Genomic DNA, 14,137 nt, shown 5'->3' on the forward strand with positions numbered 1-14,137 from the left:
TTAAGTTAGCATTAGCCTAGCTAAAATCCCCGACCATGAGTTCACTAAGCTACTCTCCTGCTAAAGAAGAAGAGGTCTGTTGGACGGAGAAAGAGGGTCTCTTCAAAGACGAGGAGGAAGAGGAGGCTGTTTCAATACAAAAACAAGTAGAGGGTGACGCTGTTTCAGTGAAAGAAGAAGAGAAAGACGTTTCAGTGAAAGAAGAGAAAGACGGGTTCAGAGTGAAAGAGGAGGAGGATGTTACAGTAAAAGAAGAGGAGGCAGAGAAAGAGGAGGATGCAGTTTATGGAGTGAAAGAGGAGGAGGGGAGATGACTGTCACGTCCAAAAAGGAGGAAGAAGAAGAGGAGAAAAATGAAGAGGAGGAAACTGGATATCTGGGCCCGGTTTCCCAAACGCATCTTAATTAAAAACCTATTTGGGCTGCAATCCAGTTAACGGGATGATATGACAACAGCCAGTGAAAGTGCAGGGCGCCAAATTCAAAACAGAAATTTCCAAATTAAAATTCCTCAAACATACACGTATTTTATACCGTTTCAAAGGTAGTCTTGTTGTTAATCTCACCACAGTGTCCGATTTCAAATATGCTTTTCAGCTAAAGCACCACAAACATTTATGTTAGGTCACCACCAAACCACAATAAAGACAGCATTTTTTCCAGCCAAAGAGGGAAGTCACAAAAAGCACAAATACAGATCAAATTTATCACTAACCTATGATGATCTTCATCAAATGACACTCATAGGACTTAATGTTACACAATACATGTATGTTTTGTTTGATAAAGTTCATATTTATGTAAAAAAATCTGAGTTTACATTGGTGCGTTACATTCACTAGTTCCATAGGCAATGTAAAGAGATGGGGTGGGGGAGTAGGGAAAAGTAAATTTGACACAAATGACCATCATTTTATCAAAGAACAAATGTGTGTGCCTGAGGGGAAATCCAATTTCATACAGCAAAAAGGGGTGAGAAATTACACCCATATCAGTGGACAATTTGCACTAATGTAAATTAAAATAGATGATGGAACATATTCCCTTTTGCTTACGTGATGAACCCCTGTACCTGTACACAACCAATCTGTAAATAGCACACCCGACTACCTCATCCCCATGTTATTACTTACCTTCTTGCTCTTATGCACCCCAGTATCTCTACTTGCACGTCATCATCTGCACATCTATCACTCTAGTGGCTCCATAGCCACATAGCCACTTGGCTCCATAGCTGATGCATGCTGGACTGTCCAATAATGACGGTACTCCATTCTGCTTGTTTGTTTATCTGTCGGCCCCGTTGCCTAGTCAACGCCATTTTACCTGCTGTTGTTGTGCTAGCTGATTAGCTGTTGTTGTCTCACCTACTGTTTTAGCTAGCTTTCCCAATTCAATACCTGTGATTACTGTATGCCTCGCTGTATGTATCTCTCAAATGTCAATATGCCTTGTATACTGTTGCTCAGGTTAGTTATCATTGTTTTAGTTCACAATGGAGCCCCTAGTTCCACTCTTTATACCCCTGATACCTCCTTTGTCCCACCTCCCACACATGCAGTGACCTCACCCATTACAACCAGCATGTCCAGAGATACAACCTCTCTCATCATCACCCAGTGCCTGGGCTTACCTCCGCTGTACCCGCACCCCACCATACCCCTGTCTGCGCATTATGCCCTGAATATATTCTACCATGCCCAGAAACCTGCTCCTCTTATTCTCTGTCCCCAACGCTCTACACGACCAGTTTTGATAGCCTTTAGCCGCACCATCATACTACTCCTTCTCTGTTCCGCGGGTGATGTGGAGGTAAACCCAGGCCCTGCATGTCTCCAGGCACCCTCATTTGTTGACTTCTGTGATCGAAAAAGCCTTGGTTTCATGCATGTCAACATCAGAAGCCTCCTCCCTAAGTTTGTTTTACTCACTGCTTTAACACACTCTGCTAACCCTGATGTCCTTGCAGTGTCTGAATCCTGGCTCAGGAAGGCCACCAAAAATTCAGAGATTTCCATACCCAACTATAACATCTTCAATCAAGATAGAACTGCTAAAGGAGGAGGAGTTGCGGTCTACTGCAGAGATACAGTGCCTTGCGAAAGTATTCGGCCCCCTTGAACTTTGCGACCTTTTGCCACATTACAGGCTTCAAACATAAAGATATAAAACTATATTTTTTGGTGAAGAATCAACAACAAGTGGGACACAATCATGAAGTCGAACGACATTTATTGGATATTTCAAACTTTTTTAACAAATCAAAAACTGAAAAATTGGGCGTGCAAAATTATTCAGCCCCCTTAAGTTAATACTTTGTAGCGCCACCTTTTGCTGCGATTACATTTACATTTACATTTACAGCTGTAAGTCTGCTCTGCAGGATGTTTGAAGGATGGGGTCCAACAATGCAGCAAGAGAGGCAATCCGTGTGCAGGAGATCTTCACCTCCTGCTTCTTCAAAGAGGGTTCTGTTCCCTGGCAACACCATAGACTACACTATGCACAACCAAAGGCTCTTTTAAGAGCCATTCACATCGCAATAAGAGTATTCTTCCATTTGCATAGTTATGTCAACTGCAGTTATTCAATTCACAGTTTCTCTCCCTTTGATTTCTAATTCTCATGTGAAGGTGCTGTTTAGGTAAGGGTGTGATGTCAATTAGACACACTATAACCCACACCTACACACTCATGTATCAATCTGATTGATGGATTGTGTTGTGCAGTAACATTTACATTTACATTTAAGTCATTTAGCAGACGCTCTTATCCAGAGCGACTTACAAATTGGTGCATTCACCTTATGACATCCAGTAGAGCAGTCACTTTACAATAGTGCATCTAAATCTTAAAGGGGGGGGGGTGAGAAGGATTACTTATCCTATCCTAGGTTCAGGTGTATAACTGTGGCTCCTTCCACCTTCAAAGAACAGGCAAGAGGGCCAACCATGGAGAATAGTAAGACAATTAATTATTTCTATAATAACGCTATATTGTTTGTCCTTGTGTGTCCGTTCATGTTTTTCAGCATAAAGTACTCTGCAGCCACTTAGTGTGGTGTGGACACCAGGTGAGGCCACACACAGATGCCTGTTGAACACTGTCGCTTTAACTACCTTATTTTCTCAATAACAGTCTCTCTCCTTCACTTCATCCCTCTCTCCCCTTCTCCCTAAATCCTCTAGGTTATATCAGCTGTGTCGGTGAACCCCTCCTGCATCTGAACTGGCTACATAGATTAGTAAACACTGTTGAAGTGTATAATTGTAATACAGATATGCAGATACAGCGTCATTCAAAGACTGGAATTTGATGCTCCTGGTATTGGATATGACTGAAAAATTATCTGAGACATTCATACCTAAACTGCACCTTTATTTACCAAGGTAGAGTACATGATCAGTGAATATATTAAATTTACAGGCTACAATGTGGGGATCTCATGCATAGTAATTACATTTACATTTACATTTAAGTCATTTAGCAGACGCTCTTATCCAGAGCGACTTACAAATTGGTGCATTCACCTTATGACATCCAGTGGAACAGTCACTTTACAATAGTGCATCTAAATCTTTTAAGGGGGTGGGTAGAAGGAATACTTTATCCTATCCTAGGTATTCCTTAAAGAGGTGGGGTTTCAGGTGTCTCCGGAAGGTGGTGATTGACTCCGCTGTCCTGGCGTCGAGAGGGAGTTTGTTCCACCATTGGGGGGCCAGCGCAGCGAACAGTTTTGACTGGGCTGAGCGGGAGCTGTACGTCCTCAGTGGTAGGGAGGCGAGCAGGCCAGAGGTGGCTCAGTTGGTAGAGCATGGCGCTTGTAACGCCAGGGTAGTGGGTTCAATCCCCGGGACCACCCATACGTAGAATGTATGCACACATGACTGTAAGTCGCTTTGGATAAAAGCGTCTGCTAAATGGCCTATACTATATTATTATTATTATTATTTATTATATTATTATTATATTATTATTATTATATTATTATTATTATTATTATATTATTATATATTATTATTATTATTATATTATTATTATTATTATTATTATATATTATTTATTATTATTATTATTATATTAACGCAGTGCCCTTGTTTGGGTGTAGGGCCTGATCAGAGCCTGGAGGTACTGAGGTGCCGTTCCCCTCACAGCTCCGTAGGCAAGCACCATGGTCTTGTAGCGGATGCGAGCTTCAACTGGAAGCCAGTGGAGAGAACGGAGGAGCGGGGTGACGTGAGAGAACTTGGGAAGGTTGAACACCAGACGGGCTGCGGCGTTCTGGATGAGTTTAAGGGGTTTAATGGCACAGGCAGGGAGCCCAGCCAACAGCGAGTTGCAGTAATCCAGACGGGAGATGACAAGTGCCTGGATTAGGACCTGCGCCGCTTCCTGTGTGAGGCAGGGTCGTACTCTGCGGATGTTGTAGAGCATGAACCTACAGGAACGGGCCACCGCCTTGATGTTGGTTGAGAACGACAGGGTGTTGTCCAGGATCACGCCAAGGTTCTTGGCGCTCTGGGAGGAGGACACAATGGAGTTGTCAACCGTGATGGCGAGATCATGGAACGGGCAGTCCTTCCCCGGGAGGAAGAGCAGCTCCGTCTTGCCGAGGTTCAGCTTGAGGTGGTGATCCGTCATCCACACTGATATGTCTGCCAGACATGCAGAGATGCGATTCGCCACCTGGTCGTCAGAAGGGGGAAAGGAGAAGATTAATTGTGTGTCGTCTGCATAGCAATGATAGGAGAGACCATGTGAGGTTATGACAGAGCCAAGTGACTTGGTGTATAGCGAGAATAGGAGAGGGCCAAGAACAGAGCCCTGGGGGACACCAGTGGTGAGAGCGCGTGGTGAGGAGACAGATTCTCGCCACGCCACCTGGTAGGAGCGGCCTGTCAGGTAGGACGCAATCCAAGCGTGGGCCGCGCCGGAAATGCCCAACTCGGAGAGGGTGGAGAGGAGGATCTGATGGTTCACAGTATCGAAGGCAGCCGATAGATCTAGAAGGATGAGAGCAGAGGAGAGAGAGTTAGCTTTAGCAGTGCGGAGCGCCTCCGTGATACAGAGGAGAGCAGTCTCAGTTGAATAACTACATGTATATACGACTTGCATCCTTGGTACAACATATTATATTCTACTCAGTCCATAAGCTTCATTAATGTCATTCAGGCTGTTTTGAAGTTGATACAACTGGCTATGATAACTGAGGTTCATAGCTAGGTTCTGAACTAATTTGTTTACCAAACGTTTGGGTCAATACACAGATCGGCTAGATAGCTAGCTACACATCCATAGGCATACAGGGATTTTAATCATCCACTGCACAATAAGCAAGAACATAGATTGCTACGTTATTTCATCTATCAGCAAGGCAAGCTTACAAAATTGTACATTCAATTTGCAGTAAATTCTTCAGCTAGGTAGATTCTATAGATCCACTGTTTCACAAAACAACCGCCTGGTTTGCTGGTTGTTTCGGGAGTCCCTAAAACAACCAGAATGACAATTTCATACTCATGTCACAACACCCATAACAATAGCCCAGCTAGCTGGTTAATATTAGCTTGTCAGCTAGCTTGCTAAATTGCGATTTTCGTAACTTAACTTTATGATAAAAAAATATATTAGTGTTTGTCTCTACATTAACATTCCTGTCAACTATACATGTTTTTGCATGATTCGTTATGATTTTAAAATCCCTTAGATTTGCTTCCATTCTAGTATTTCTGTCCGTACCACTACACATACCTGGTTCAGTTCAGGTCTGTGTAGTGGTACCCCTCTCTCCTAGTATTTCTGTCTGCCATATTTGATCCAGTTCAGTTCTGTGTAGGGGTACCTCTCTCTCCTAGTATTTCTGTCCGCCATCTTTGATACAGTTCAGTTCTGTGTTGGGGTACCCCTCTCTCCTAGTATTTCAGTCCGCCAACTTTGATCCAGTTCAGTTCTGTGTAGGGGTACCCCTCTCTCCTAGTATTTCTGTCAGCCATCTTTGCTGAAGAAAGTCTTAACAGTCACTAATGCAGCAGCAGCCTCCCCGTTCCTAGTGCCGGCCCGGTACGAAGTTTAAACATTGTAACTATTTTAAAGTCACCATTGGCTTCATGGTGAAATCCCTGAGCGGTTTCCTTCCTCTCCAGCAACTGAGTTAGGAAGGACGCCTGTATCTTTGTAGTGACTGGGTGTATGGATACATCACCTAAAGTGTCATTAATAACTTCACCATGCTCAAAGGGATATTCAATGTCTGCTTTTTTTTAACCAATCTACTAGTAGGTGCCCTTCTTTGTGAGGCATTGGAAAACCTCCCTGGTCTTTGTGGTTGAATCTGTGGTTGAAATTCACTGCTCGACTGAGGGACCTAACTGATAATTGTATATGTGGAGTACAGAGATTAGGTATTCTTTCAGAAATCATGTTAAACACTATTATTGCACACAGAGAGAGTCCATGCAACTTATTAAGTTACTTTTTAAGCAAAATCTTTACTCCTGAACTTAATTAGGCTTTTAATTACATTTGTAAACATTTCCAAAAACGTATTTCCGCTTTGACATTATGGGGAATTGAATCCATTTTAAATTCAGGCTGTAACACAACAAAATGTGGGACAAGTCAAGGGGTGTGAAAACTTTCTGAAGGCACTGTATATATAACCCCCCCCCCAACAGAATCAGTCAAATCTGTTGAAATAAATCCACAGATAAATATACCTAACATAGTACAGTTTAACAATACATCACAATACATACATCAGAAATAGTTACACATTATAGAGATCCATTCATGGATGTACAGGTCTGTTGGATAAACGTTCAGAAATGTCCGCTGCTGATTTTTTCCAGATGTCCATAGCGGACACCCTGGCCCTATGAATCCTGGCCGTGGACAAATTCTCAGTCAAAAACATAAGTCAGAACACAGCTTCTCTATTCTCTCATGTGATTTCAGGTCCTCTGACTGGGAAAATGTATTTTCACAATGAGAGCAGTGGTATGTATGTTTTCTCCTCCTGTGTATTAATATGTTGGAAAGGCTTTTCTCCTGTGTGTATTCTCACATGCGTTTTCAGGCTCACTAACCACCTAAAACTTTTTCCACAGTGAGAACAGTGATATTATTATATTAATATTATTATATATTATATATTATTATTATATATAACAGTGATAAGGCTTCTCTCCAGTGTATATTCTCTCTTGCTTTTTCAGGACCCATAACCACCTAAAAGTGTTTCCACAGTGGGAGCAGTGGTGTTGGTTAGTCGTCTCTGGGTCTGTTTCCTCGAAGGAACTCTTCCCGCTGTCAGAGTCTGGTCTCTCTCCTGCCAAAGACAAACTGATTATTTAGTTAAACAGAGACCTGAATGACACCTGCATTAAATAAAATTGTCTTCCTATGAGGTTTAATCTAGACTATATCCATCAATAACCTGAGGTCAGTTTTCACGTTACAATAACGTTTCACATTACATAATTAAAAATAAACTAGGTGACGGTGAGATTAAAACATTTCTCAGGGAATGTCTTGATGTCATAATAAGAGCTCTATAATACTAGATAATGTCATGTTTATAGGCTAAGCAAATCTCTATAATAATTGATAATGTCATGTTTATAGGTGGAACAGAGCTCTATAATAATATTTAATGTCATGTTTGTAGGCTGAGCAGAGCTCTATAATAATAGATAATGTCATGTTGTAGGCTGAGCAGAGCTCTATAATAATAGATAATGTCATGTTTATAGGCTGAGCAGAGCTCTATAATGATAGATATTGTCATGTTTATAGGCTGAGCAGAGCAGAGGTCTATAATAATAGATAATGTAATGTTTATAGGCTGAGCAGAGCTCTATAATAATAGATGTAATATTTAAAGGCTGAGCAGAGCTCTATAATAATAGATAATGTCATGTCTATAGGCTGAGCAGAGCTCTATAATAATAGATAATGTCATGTTTATAGGCTGAGCAGAGCTCTATAATAATAGATAATGTCATGTCTATAGGTTGAACAGAGCTCTATAATAATAGATAATGTCATGTTTATAGGCTGAGCAGAGCTCTACAATAATAGATGTAATATTTAAGGGCTGAGCAGAGCTCTATAATAATAGATAATGTCATGTCTATAGGCTGAGCAGAGCTCTATAATAATAGATAATGTCATGTTTATAGGCTGAGCAGAGCTCTATAATAATAGATAATGTCATGTTTTGGTCTCAATGTAGACTTTGATCTGAAGCCATTCTTGTGATTTTGCTATACATTGTAAATGTTTGTAGGACTATGTATATATATATATCTAAATTGTATCTATTATGGGATTCTGTTTTTGTATGTTCTTATATCTGAGAATTAACCAATGATATCAGGCCACACCCGGGCCATGATAACAGGTGTTCTACTCTGCTAGCCAGCACCTCTCCTAAGCAGGTGTGCATTTCTTTCGCCTCTAGATTGGATGCATTGATCCATTGTTAACGTTCTGTTTAAGACTGTACTTACTGGTGTTAATCCGATCTTCAGTCTCCTCTTCTTCCTCCTCTTTCAATCCAAAAACGGCATCCTCTTTCACTTCCTCCTCTTCTTTTACTGTAACATCCTCCTCCTCTTTCACTTTGAATGCATCTTCCTCTCCTTTCACTGAAATGTCTTTCTCTTCTTCTTTCACTGTAACAGCCTCACCCTCTACTTGTTTTTTTTACTGGGACATCATCCTCTTCCTCCTCCTCTTTCACATCAACGTTCAGCCAAAGAGCTTCTTCTTCCGTCCAGCAGATCTCCTCTTCCTCAGCAGGAGGGGAGTAGCTTAGTGAACTCATGGTCGGGGATGTTAGCTAGCTAGTTAGCATTAGCTCAGGGCTAGGCTAATTTATCCGACTAACAACGTAAATATTACATTGAATGGGGTAACTAGTAGATACGACAGAAGTGTGTTCAAAACACAGTGGCAAATAGACACTGATATAGTCTGAAGGGCTTCAATGTTTCTGCAATGTTTGTTATGGGTGTAAGTGATGCTATCTGGTGGTAAATGTTAATTACTGCAACTCCAGTGTTTTGCCGGTGTGCTTGAGATTGTAATGTACTGAACAAGACTGGTTACTCGCATTAATGCCTCTATCTCTGTAATGGCTGTCGTCGGGAGAAAGGGAGGACCAAAGCGCAGCGTCGTTAGTGTTCATCTTTTCAATAAGAAACTGAACACTTCAAAAATAGAAAAACCACAAAGTGACAACCGAAACAGTTCTATCTGGTGCAGACACACAAAGACTGAAAATAACCACCCACAAAACACAAAGGAAAACACGCTACCTAAATATGGTTCTCAATCAGGGACAACGATTGACAGCTGCCTCTGATTGAGAACCATATCAGGCCAAACACAGAAATATAAAATCATAGAAAAACTAACATAGACAACCCACCCAACTCACGCACTGACCATACTAAAACAAAAGACAAAACAAAGGAACTAAGGTCAGAACGTGACAGTACCCCGCCCCACCCAAAGGTGCGGACTCCGGCCGCAAAACCTAAACCTATAGGGGAGGGTCTGGGTGGGTGTCTGTCCGCGGTGACGGCTCTGGCGCGGGACGTGGACCCCACTTCACCACAGTTTTGGTCCGCCTCCGTGGCCTCTTTACGAGTGGCGACCCTCGCCGCCGACCTCCGACTGGGTAACCTAGCTATGGGTCCCGAATGGATGGGAGTCTCCGGCAGCGCCAGACAGGCGGGAGACTCCGGCAGCTCAGGACAGACGGGAGACTCCGGCAGCTCAGGACAGACGGGAGACTCCGGCAGCTCAGGACAGACGGGAGACTCCGGCAGCTCAGGACAGACGGGAGACTCTTGCAGCGCTGGAGAGGAGGGAGACTCTGGCAGCGCTGGAGAGGCGGGAGTACCTGTAGGCAGAAGACGGAGAGACAGCCTGGTGCGGGGGACTGCCACCGGAGAGCTGGTACGTGGAGGTGGCACCGGATAGACCGGACCGTGAAGGCGCACTGTAGGTCTCGAGCTAATGGCCTGCACAACCCGTCCTGGCTGGATGGTGACTCTAGCCCTGCACGTGCGGGGCGCAGGCACAGGATGCACTGGGCTGTGCAGACATACAGGAGACACGGTGCACAGTGCCAGCGCAGGATATCCTGACCCGAGGAGACCCACTGGCTGTCTGGAGAGCAGGGCTGGCACCATCTGCTCTGGCTGGATCCTCACCCTAGCTCGGCAGATGTGGGGATCTGGGATGTAGTGCACTGGGCTAAGCACGCGCACTGGAGACACCGTGCATTCTACCGCATAACACGGTGCCTGACCAGTACGACACCCTCTCTCTCCACAGTAAGCACGGGGAGTTGGCGCAAGTCTCCTATCTGGCTTCGCCACACTCCCCGTGTGCTCCCCCCAATACATTTTTGGGGCTGCCTCTCGAGCTTCCAGCCGTGCTGCCTCTTCATACCGCCGCCTCTCCGCTTTGGCTGCTTCCAGCTCTGCCTTGGGGCGGCGATATTCCCCAGACTGCGTCCAGGGTCCTTCTCCATCCAGTATCTCCTCCCAAGAACAATAGTCCTGATTGCGCTGCTCCTCCTGCTGCTGCCCGTTACCACGCTGCTTGGTCCTTTGGTGGTGGGTGGTTCTGTAACGGCTGTCGTCGGGAGAAAGAGAGGACCAAAGCGCAGCGTGGTTAGTGTTCATCTTTTCAATAAGAAAACCACAAAGTGACAACCGAAACAGTTCTATCTGGTGCAGACACACAAAGACTGAAAATAACCACCCACAAAACACAAAGGAAAACAGGCTACCTAAATATGGTTCTCAATCAGGGACAACGATTGACAGCTGCCTCTGATTGAGAACCATATCAGGCCAAACACAGATATAGAAAATCATAGAAAATAGAAAAACTAACATAGACAACCCACCCAACTCACACCCTGACCATACTAAAACAAAAGACAAAACAAAGGAACTAAGGTCAGAACGTGACAGTCTCGTCATTTAACATTCAAACATTGTCTAGTTGAAGGAGCGTCCCGTCCACTAGATTATACGCCCGCCTAGCAGCATCGACTGGGCTGCATTCAGTACATATAAATATATAAATACATTTGATTTGATTTGATTTGGATTTGGCTTGGGGATGGCCATTTGACACGTTACCCAGCTTGGCTTGGGGATGGCCATTTGACATGTTAAGTATTCAGACCCCTTGACTTAATCCACATTTACCTACAGAGCCTTCAGAAAGTATTCAGACCCCTAGGGCCCGATGGAACTAGCGAATGCAGCCAGTAAATCCCCTGGGAAGTGCTAGGGCCCGATGGAACTAGCGAATACAGCCAGTAAATCCCCTGGGAAGTCCTAGGGCCCAATGGAACTAGCGAATACAGACAGTAAATACCCTGGGAAGTCCTAGGGCCCGATGGAACTAGCGAATACAGACAGTAAATCCCCTGGGAAGTCCTAGGGCCCGATGGAACTAGCGAATACAGACAGTAAATCCCCTGGGAAGTCCTAGGGCCCGATGGAACTAGCGAATACAGACAGTAAATCCCCTGGGAAGTGCTAGGGCCCAATGGAACCAACCTGGCTGTTGGTCGACTGAGATTCTCAATGTATCAAAAAATAAAGGTGCGCAAGACACTGGCTCCTGTCTAATTGGCTCCTGTCTGATAGGCACCTGTCTGATTGGCACCTGTTTAAATGGACTGATCCATTGGGAGGCTCCTGTCTAAATGGACTGATCCATTGGGAGGCTCCTGTCTGAGTGGACTGATCCATTGGGAGGCTCCTGTCTGAGTGGACTGATCCATTGGGAGGCTCCTGTCTGAGTGGACTGATCCATTGCAGAGGCCGTGGGGATGGTACAGTCCACCACTTTAACCTTTCTCGGGCAGGCGTTCTGCTAGCGGAACCCCTCGACAACATTCCGCTGAAAAGGCAGCGTGTGAAATTCAAAAATATTTTTTAGAAATATGTAAATTTCACACATTAACAAGTCCAATACAGCAAATGAAAGATAAACATATTGTTAAAGTGTAGAAGCCCTTTACTGCATATTGGTTCAACTACTGCAGAGACGGTACTTACTGGCGTTAAACAGATCTCCAACCTCTTCTTTCACACCAAAAACGACATCCTCTTCTTTCACTGTAACAACCTCACCCTCTACTTGTTTTACTGTGACATCCTCCTCTTCCTTCTCCTATTTCACGACAATGTTCAGCCCCAGAGCTTCTTTCTCCATCCAGCAGACCTCCTCTTCTTTAGCAGGAGAGTAGTTTAGGGAGCTCATGTTCTGGGATGTTAGCTAGCTAGCTATCATTAGCAACTAGGCTAGTGCTAACTTAACCAGCCAGCTACTATATCTGACTAATACAAAATAACGTAATATTAAATTAAATAGGTTAACGAGTAGATACGATAGAAGTGTGTCTAAAACATAGTAGCTAATAAACACCGAAAGCGTATAAATAGCTTGAATATTTCGGCTATGTTGGCTAGCAAGCTACGGAGGTGGTTGACGAGCTGTTTTTGAAGAACCGTCCACTAGATAATACTTCATGCTGGCGGCATCGCCTGAAAGACACACATCGCGTCTGCTGACTGGAGGGGAAACTTAGTTGAGGATCATATTTTATTTTCAGACAAAGATTATTTTAAATAATACTATTATGTTGAGACATACAAAGACAGACAGTATGGTGCCAGGACAACAACCTCTCCCTCAATGTAAGCAAGACTAAGGACTGATCGTGGACTACAGGAAAAGGCAGGCCGAACAGGCCCCCATTAACATCGACAGGGCTGCAGTGGAGTGGGTGAGAGTTTCAAGTTCCACATCACCAAAAAACTAGAATGGCCCAAACATACCAAGACAGTTGTGAGTGAAGAGGGCACGACAAAACATTTTCCCCATCATGAGACTGAAAAGATTTGGCATGGGCCACGAGATCCTCAAAAGGATCTTCAGCTGCACCATCGAGAGCATCCTGAGGTCGCATCACTGCCTGGTATGGCAACTGCTCGACATCTGACCGTAAGGCGTTTCAGAGGGTAGTTTGAACGGCCCACTTTATCACTGGGGCCAAGCTTCCTGCCATCCAGTACCTATATAATAGGTGGTGTCAGAGGAAAGCCCATAAAATTGTCAGACTCCAGTCACCCAAGTTATAGACTGTTGTCTCTGCTACCGCACGGCAAGTGGTACCGGAGCACCAAGTCTAGGACCAGAAGGCTCCTCAACAGCTTCTACCCCAAGCCATAAGACTGCTGAACAATTCATAAAATCATCACAGGACAACTTACATTGACCACCCCTTTTGTACACTGCTGCTACTCGTTGTTTGTTACCTCTGCATAGTCACTTTGCCCCCACCTACATGTAGATTACCTCAACTAGCCTGTTCCCTTGCACACTGACTCGGTACCGGTGCCCCCTGTATATAGCCTCCACACTGACTCGGTACCGGTGCCCCCTGTATATAGCCTCCACACTGACTCAGTACCGGTGCCCCCTGTATATAGCCTCGTTATTGTTTTTCTCATTGTGTTACTTTCTATTTAGTATTCTATCTATCTATTTCTATTTTAGTCTACTTGGTAAATATTGTCTTCTTGAACAGCATTTGTTGGTTTAAGGGCTTGTAAGTAAGCATTTCACGGTAAAGTCTACACTTGTTGTATTCTGCGCATGTGACAAATAAAGTTTGATTTGAACACTTATTTGTCATTCCCACATGGAATCTGGGAATAATGTGTACATCACTGGTTAGAGGACAATTTGTAGAAAACATTTTGAAGTGTTTCATTTTGATTCATGTGGGTCTCCAACATCGTAAGTATAACAGAACCCTGGATTTTTTCTCTGATGAGGCTAATATTCATATCATGCTGAAATCAATAGAACAGGGGGTAAACATTTAGGATTCTACACTGTGACATCATTCAAATACTCCAACTACAATGTTAAAACATTCTACATTGTGACATTATATTGATATCATGAAACAACTCCTTCATGTATATTTTCTGATGTTTAATCAGAGATATTTAACCAGAGTATCTATTCGCACATTGATCACAGCTATAAGATTTGTTTCTCTGGTGTCTAGTCAGACTGCTATGTGTAA

Source organism: Oncorhynchus gorbuscha, unplaced genomic scaffold (genome assembly GCF_021184085.1).
Source record: "Oncorhynchus gorbuscha isolate QuinsamMale2020 ecotype Even-year unplaced genomic scaffold, OgorEven_v1.0 Un_scaffold_428, whole genome shotgun sequence".
Taxonomy (NCBI): Eukaryota; Metazoa; Chordata; class Actinopteri; order Salmoniformes; family Salmonidae; genus Oncorhynchus; species Oncorhynchus gorbuscha.